Here is an 8,655-nt window from a genome sequence, read left to right on the forward strand (position 1 = left end):
AATTCAAGATAAAGCTGCATGCCTTCAAAAAAAGCCAGGTCTGGAGACCAGGCTTGAGATAAACAGCCATCTGAAAGATAATAGATTTGCCTGACATTGCTGTATCCAGTAAATCATAACAAAACTTCAGACTATTGGAGAAAGGCCAGGAATTGCTGACTTACATTATTGTTTTATTATCACATTTTGGAAAGGTAAAGCTAATAGCACTGTTTAACTAGTATTAACTAATTCTTAACTCATGACTGCCCAAAATTATTCTGCTTCAGACTACAACATCCTCACTTTCCAACTATGCTAAGAAAACAACCTGCCAGCTATGTCAAAAACAAGGGAGCTGTCTAAACTCCTAATAAGCAGACTGTAAATGTTTACTTAGAGTTTCATGTTTTGCAGGGGTAGACAAACTCTCTGCAAACCACTTAGTTTTTAACCATAGTTTCGTTCTGATACTTTGTTTTAAAATATTATCATCAAAGAGATACTAGAAGGGTTTGAAGGAAGCTGCTGTGTTATTTCCCAGGGTCAAATTCAGAGGTGAGCTGTAGGTTAAGTCTCTGAAGATCAGATCTCATAGAACTGTTAGCAGCTGGTCTCTCCATACAGAATGAGATTGTCTCTACAGGACCTCGTAAAGAGGCAGAATAGGACTCTGCACACCATCCTCATTGGACCAGCATGAACAGAGACCCAGTTAGGATAGGGTTCTGTGAAAAACAAGATAGTTCTGACCATTTCATCTACAAACTCATACAAAACTGAGTCTTTTAGAAAGTTCTCATTTGACTCCAATTTTGCTGGAATTCTCCCTCTCATTTTGAGCCCTATGTGCTTCTGCTTTTTACTTGAAGAAAAAGTACCAATATGCCAGGAAAAAAGGCTATTCTCACAAAATTTCAAATATAAGAACAATGTTTTGGAAGTCTTACTGAGTAATAGCCTTGTGAGTTTCTTGGCTTGCACGATTGAAGAGCATCACAATTTACGCTAATTCAATGAAATAAGTGTGTTTGTGTCAGCTTCACCCTTTTAAAGTAAAAAAGAAGGCAGTGTGTGTTGGACTGAATGATCTTAAGGGTCTTTTCCATCCTAAATGAGTCTATTAATCCAAGTGTTTGTTCTGATAAAACTTTGGAGTAATGTTACTTGGCTTTGCAACACGTAATGCCTCAGTTCTTCGTTTCTTACTGTTTCAGAAACCTGGCCCTTTTTGAGGCAGTTCCTTTCCCCGGAGCACTTCTAAGTGTAGACTTGACCTCAGAAGAGCAACAGAAATCTCTGACCACGACTATAGCAAACTTACTCAGCTATCTGCAACCTGTTGACAGCCTCAGTCAGCATGACCATGCAAAGGATACAGTGGTCGCTTTCACTACCAGCTGGATGGTTGTATGGGAGACATGATGGGACAGGCTGAGCAGCAAGGCAAGGATGTCTCTGCAGCCTCCAAAATCAGATCATAAGAATGACCATACTGGATAGGGTCACAGGTCTGTTTTCTCAGCCTCTACTATTCTATACCTTAGAGATTTACAGATGTGGAGATACCATCTTTGTACTCAAGCTCCAGGTATGAATATACTGCTACAAGAGGAAGTCTTTCAAAAAGCTTTGAAAGAGTTAGGAGGAATTTGGTCAGATCTGTGCTCCTAAACTGACTGATCAGGCTGTAACCCTAGCTACCTTCTTAGCTCCAAAAGGGAGCCTGAAGGTCTGCACAAATACCATTTCTTTTCTAGGGAATGTGATGATCTATTGAGCAGGGTAAGTTAACAATTGACTCAGCTGCACACACTGGTTGTTTTTGTTGATATAACTCATTGTGACACAGTTTTTAGTGTGAAAGTGATTACTGGGGGCAGAACACTTCCATGCTGGGCATTCCTATTAGTACCTGGGCAATGCTGGACTTGAGAATCAATTAGTCACCGAATCTGTCCTGAATTACAATTATATTCAGTGACTAATTGTGTGTGCTTTGGTCATCCTTCCTCTCCATTAATGTGTTCCTGCTAATTAAGGACCCTGAGAAGATCTCTTTCAGCCTATTATATGGATGCAGGTGGGAAGGAAGGCGCTTGTGCAGAAGCGAACAGAGGGGGAGTTAAGGGAGTTTGTAGAACAGCTAATTTTTACCATTTGTTTAATCTGTTACTAAGGGTCATTTGTCAAACTATGGCTGCTGTTCCTGCCCCTCCTCCTCTTGTTCACAGTAATGAACAGCCTGGGAAAAATTATACCCTTTTCAAAGGATCAGCAATGAGGAAGAGTTGATGATAATGGCCCTGAAAAGTGAGGGAATTGTGCACGGATCACTTCCCAGGAAATAAAGGCTGTCTGCACACTCTGCACCCAGGAAATGAGGTTAATCAACACCTGCTTACAAGGACAGTGAAAAGATCTTCCTCATGATGATGGTGAGACTTTGTTTTGCTACTTGTTGCCTGAGGCAAGTGGCTGTGCACCAATACCTAAGCAATGTGTTGCATGACTCTTCCACAAGATTTTGTCTGAAGGTGGTAGGAGAGTTGCTCCTCCAAGAAATGAAGACTCAGGCCTTGTATTGACCAATGGAAAACTGGCTTTTCACTCAGACGAGGGACAGAAAAAAGGCAAACAAAATGACATCACATAGAAGTTGCAGCGAGCATTCTCATGGTAGAATCCTCCAGTGCTAGGGAACATGGTTTCTGAGTCTTCTTGGTAAGAACATGAAGGAACATCCTGCAAGAGGTTTGACAGGAAAGTACAAGATGGTCTATGAAATATTTAAGACTTAGAACTCTATCTAGCAGTTTTGAAAAAGCTAGAAAATAGCTTTGTGTATTCAGTTTGATCTTCATATTTCAGATCTAACTATTTTTTACAGTACAAGCAGGTTATGTCCATAATTTGGGGAAAAAAGTGGAATGGCATTGCCTGCAGATGAATAATAGATGTGTCACATTAAATATCAAAACTCCAAACTCTACTTTTTAGAAGGTCTTTCAGTTTTACCTGATGCAATTCCACACAGTGGAAGTTGTTGCTGTCTTCTTTATATGTAACAAAAAAGTGGTTAAAGAGCTTTTACAGTGAAAGAATAAATGTCAAATCAGGAAATAGAACAAACACTTCAGCAACATTTGAATCTGTTAAAGGGAATCACTCTTCAAAGATGAAAAGTTATACTCATGTGCCAGTCAAAGGGTCAGAGGTCCTACAGACGCAGATCCTTGTAAGGTTTGCAGACAGGTGTTTGGTTTAATTATCAACAGTAGTTTAAAGATTAGTTATTTAGGTGTTGCAATGATTCTGTATTTCTTAGTGTGTTTGGCTTTGTGAGGACAAAGTGTTTGAGAGATCTTGCCTTTTTTTTATATATGAAACATGGGACATTTTTGTTTAAATATCTTCTAAATATAGAAAACAAGAGAATATTAACTGATAAAAAAAGAAAGGCTCCCTTCTGTTGCTGGGATGAGGGCTCACTCTGTAGCACTGACTAAATTCTCAGGTTCCTATATTTCAAGGAAAAGACTGAGTCACACTATGCCACCTCCTTGCTTTGTTTTCTACTACTGGACTTGCAGGCTTTGTTGATATCAAATAGGTTGCAAGGAGACAGGAGAAAGAAGGTATTCACTTGAATATCAACCTGACATGGAAGTGATCCCAGGACTTTCTGCTTAGCCACAGCAACAAGTTGAAACTCCTTATTTCCTTTCAGGAACTAGTTAAACGCCTCAAAAAATACTAAGTACTGTTCTTGCACTTCTCCTGGAAAGGTTCTTCTTCATTGTTTGGATCATTGGCAACCTGCTTCTACTTTTGCTAATTTTATTCATGGTCAGTTAGCATTTGTTTGTTCATGTGCCAAGGTTACTTTTTAGCTTAAACAGCTTTTTTCACCTCCTCCAGGTTTACTGGTCCTTGATGTATTCACACTCAGCAGTCACATCCCCTCTCAGGCATTGTTTTGAGAAGCAAAAATAGCTGATTTCTTTAACTCTCTTGTAAATTTGATTTTTTGTAAGGACACCAAGCTACAGAGTAATAGTCATAGATAATGAAGTGCTTAAAGTATACTTTAAATTCAGAGATGAACAGCTCAGCATGTTTTGAGTCATGGTCAGTTCTAAGTAATACCATTAGCTTTACTGTTTATTGCTGCCTTGTAAGCTTAAAAATCAGACATTGGGCTACCTTTCACAATGAAGACAGGTATAATTTTGCTAATATCTCATAACAACATAAACTGTACAGTTGGGACAGGTTCCGTACATATTTCAGAAGTTTATGAATCCAGTTTAATTTGGGGTGAAAGTCTAGACCAAACCAAGTTCCATCCTTATGGTAAAATTTTTCCCTGTTTACTGTGAGAAATTAAAATTTAATTTTAGGAGGAGCAATAATCTTCAAGAAAGAGTTTTAAGAAGCCTTTATGAAAGACTTTTAAATACTCGTGCATGTAAAAACTTTTTTAAAGTTTGATGTCTTGTAATTTTATAGATGTGCTTTCAAATTTAGAGGTAATTTTATGTGGAGAAATTAGACTTCACTTACTTGACAGAATGTGAGTGAAAAGACTGTATTTCCAATATGAAGGCTAAAGCCTCAATAATGGGCTTTGGTGTGAGACAGGAGGATGTCCACAACTAATCCAAAAGACATATAGTAGGTCCAAGAGTGCTCTGTCTGAGAGTTGTGTGTTTTTAGGCCAAACGTTTTACCAACTTCAGTTGTTCTGGTGTTTTATATGAATTCTAGACTAGGGAGTCTAAACTTCAAAGTTCACCCAAAAGTTTTGATCTAATAATTTCCAACAATATCTTTGCCTTTTACAGGGCAATGGAAAGAATGAAAGGAGGGTTAGTATTCAAGAAATTCATTACGAGAAAGAAAACAAGTTTCCTCAAATGGCACTCCAGCCTGACAGGGGTTTGGGGAAAATTTGTTTAGAAATATGTCTGCTGGTAGTTTATCAGTCTGAATTCTTTTTCCCATGTCCTACTTTTTGGAGACTCAAGAGCATTTGCTTGTGCAGAAGAGGAGATATTCACAGCTTACATGATTTTCAATCAGATTTTAATGTTTCATTTACCACTCTGAAGTCTACTTTTAAAAGTATTTAGTCCACATTTCTTTGCCCTCTTACACACAGAGAGGCCTGACTTGTGAACCTTTACTCCCTATGGTGCATTTCCCAGCAGAAGAAACAGAGTCACAGATCTTACAGGGCCAGCATTGCTCTGTTCAAATAAAACAAAAATCCACTAGTGAGATACATAGGAAGCAGATCAAACTTTTAATCTTACCAGAGAGGAGGGGGCTGAGCAGAGTATCTCTAAGTCATTAAATCTTCAATTTTCTGCCTCTCCTTGAGGCTTCCCCTCACTCCCCTTGGGACTGCCAGGGAAATCAGACTCACTTTAAATGCTTTATACAGTCAGAGCAGAAAAACTGCTGCAGAAAAGGCAACAAAACCCTGGAATAAATCCTCCTCACAGATAGCCAGGGAAAGCTCTCTGGGAGTCCCACTGCAAGCTGGTTTCTTGGTGCCATGGTGAAGAGAAAGGCAAAATCACCAGCTGTGCCAGTGTCACTGCTGTGGTGCCCCCGTGTGCTTACACCTCCTGTAATAGGCACTACTTTTCCCTGCGGTGTCTGCCCATCACCTGCGTGGTGCTGGTACCTCACAAAGACACTTCCTAGCAAACTTCAAGCACCTTGAACACTGCAGACAAGCCACACCAGGAGGCAGCTCCTCACCACTTAACTCCCCATACATTTATGCTTGTTTGCAGCCTACACGAAGACTTTTCTCACTCGCTGCATTAGCTATTTGAGCATAACAATAGGAAAGCAATCAGTGTTCTGCCCTGGCCTGTCAGATCAAACATCTTTTCCCCATTGGCCAGCCTCTGCTGCTGCTCATCAGCAGTCCTGTGGGGTCAAGTTCAGGCAGGAGGAGAAGGAGCTGAGACACCAGAGAAGGGAGAAGTGGCAAGAGTGAAAGAAGCCCAAATGATAAAGTGGGCTGGAAAACCTCTTGCTGCCATTGCAGGGCTGCTGAGGGTGAGCCTGTTGAAACAAAGCACTGCCTTCTTTTCCTTCATCTGCTGTAACTGGGAAAGTGCTGCAGCTAGTAACTCTTAATCAGAGAAGGTCCAAGCTAAGTCTCCTGTCAAGATACTGTATGATACTTGATCAGACACATGTAAGTGGCTCACCATGGGTAGACAGGTCTAAAAGCTATAAGCTGTCACAGATAAATCACAGATCATTCTGAGGTGGACAGAACCCTCAAGGATCATCAAGCAAGCTGTATAAAGCTCTGCTGTTTCCTAACAATTCCACACTATCTGAAGTGTTGCTGTCATTTCTCAGTGTCCACCTGGGCCACCTTTGCTGCTTTTCTATCTTCCATGACATGTTCTGTTTTCTGAGACTGTCCTGCCAACAGAGGCCCTGTTCTTCCAGGGAGAAGTCAGACACCCTCATCTCTCTTTTCACACACCACAAGAGAAAAGCTGCAGTTTCCTCACACTGTGAACTTGTGAAATGCCAACCAGTCATTCTCAACTGAGTTTCAGGCCAGAATACTTCCATAAATTTTTATTTTTTATTCTTGCAGTTAATGTTGGTTTGGAGTCTTTATGTAGTGAGGGGAAACTGCTCTGCAACTGTGTGACAGATTTGGCTGAGAGAAACTATTTTTTTGGCCATTTAGCTCAGTATTTCTTTTCAGGACACCATGGCTTCAGCTCCTGAGATCTTTACATTCCCAGGGATATCCTCTTCCTTTTGCTGCTTATTGGCAGGCACCATCTTAGCTTTTGCTTTTTGAGCTCCTTTGCTTGTGATCTTTTTTTTTATTTCTCAACCTTCTCTAAGGTGACTTCAGTTATACCTTGAGCTGCAGAACCAAACCTAGGCTGACCAATTCACTGCCCTATCAGGGTTTCTCAGTTTGTATTGTACTCGACATTCCTGGCTGTTCCTTCACCCTTGAGTCTAGCTGTGCAGAGCCAGACTGACAATCACTGAATGCTTTCTTCTGCAATGCTCCATTTGCCTCTGTCACTGATGTTAACTTTCCTGTCACCTCCTTTTGCATCTCCACTGTCCAATTTTATTCCTCTCTTTCCATCACTCTGGCTTGCTACTGAAAACTATTGGGTATTCTCTTCCTTTCCAACAGTTTATTTGCTTTCCTTCCTGCACTTACTGTGATGTCCCTTGCCCAGACATCTATTAACTCTTTCTTTGGTTTTAGCCACTTTCTCCTGTCTGCACTGGAAGTTCTTCACACAGATTTTCTCTGACAACACCAACTTTTCCTTCTCCTCAGACATATCACTCCCCATGTGAGTCTCCCAGACTCTCACTGGCACCATGGGGTAAGGTCAAGTCTCTCTTTCTCCTTGAAGTTCCACATATTTTCCCTTCAGGCTACTCCCTTGCTTTTGCTTCATCTCATTCCTTGTCCCATTTGAATAGCTCAGGGCTGATTTCTCATGGCTGTCCTCATGCCCAGTACATTCTTCTATGCTTCATGTACTTAGAGAAGCTTCGAGATTCACATATTCAAATTTTCTTTTGGTCTTAAGACTTGGAAGCTTACCTTCACAAAGAAGTCTAATATCCCTACTTGTTAATATTGCCTCATGAAAGAGACTTTTAGAGTACCTAAACTACAGAATACAGTATGACCTACACTGTAAATGTCAAACATTCAAAACCACAACATTGCCATATTGAAGATTTACACCATTTTGGTTTTGCCTCAGATAGTAGGTAAACACATCATTCAACCTCCCCTGCATCTCCATTTTGTGCTGCAAATAGTTCATAAGAGAAAGATTTCTGTGACTTCCATCTTTTCAATCCAGATGTTAGCCATGTCCATTGCCCTCCCAGGGAAAGGCACCCCATTCTGGTACAGCTAACAATTGGTGTTTCTTACTGGCAAATACCATTAAGCTAAACAGAAGCCTGAGGAAAAGCAACTTTAGGTTCCCTTCCTAGACAGAGAAAGAAAATTCCTTCCTATTACTGATTCCATAAAGGAGAATGAGGTAACTTGCAGAGTCTGATAAAGTCAGCCCTCTATTTCAGCTCTGACTGTGGGCTATGTTAGCACAGAAAACAGGCAGTTCATAGAGGTTTAATGCAAGAGACACAGGAAAAAAGAAAATTATTTGGTTTTCCCACTCTCCTGAGGTGAACTGTCTTTGTTTTTAAGAACTAAAACTGCAGTGATACCCTTGGTGATCTCCCTGCAGTGATTGTAATTCATAACTTGTTGGTAAAGTCACTTGGGAGCAAAAGCATCTAAAATTTCAGATTCTCCTGGCCAGCCCTAAGGTCTTTTTTGTCACTCACCAGTGTTTCCACAGCCATAGGTGTTTGCTCAGTGAAGGACATGGAGTTGATGGTTCCTCTGCTGGACCCACACAGTGCTTCTCCACAGACAGACATGCAGGCTTGGGTAGCTCCTGGCTCTTTGTCTGCCCAGATGTGCTGATACACACAGGTTGAAGGCTTGGGTGTATGTGCTGTCTGACAATTTAAATAAATACAATATTTACTCATATACATGCAAAGGCATAGACATAAATGTTATTCTCCTTGGTCCCTGTGGGTCTCAAATCATAAAGCTTTTTGGAAAGC

General features: G+C 40.6%; 1 long non-coding RNA gene across 3 annotated transcripts in view; it reads right to left on the bottom strand.

Moving 5' to 3' along the window:
• The window catches only part of LOC139668398 (uncharacterized), a 57,435-nt gene extending 48,780 nt beyond the window's left edge, over positions 1-8,655 (bottom strand). For all 3 annotated transcript variants that reach the window (XR_011697044.1, XR_011697046.1, XR_011697045.1), the window contains exon 1: positions 8,368-8,655. This is a non-coding gene — a long non-coding RNA (uncharacterized lncRNA). The remainder of the gene's footprint in view (positions 1-8,367) is intronic.

This window comes from Pithys albifrons, chromosome 2, assembly GCF_047495875.1.
Source record: "Pithys albifrons albifrons isolate INPA30051 chromosome 2, PitAlb_v1, whole genome shotgun sequence".
In the NCBI taxonomy this organism is placed as follows: domain Eukaryota; kingdom Metazoa; phylum Chordata; class Aves; order Passeriformes; family Thamnophilidae; genus Pithys; species Pithys albifrons.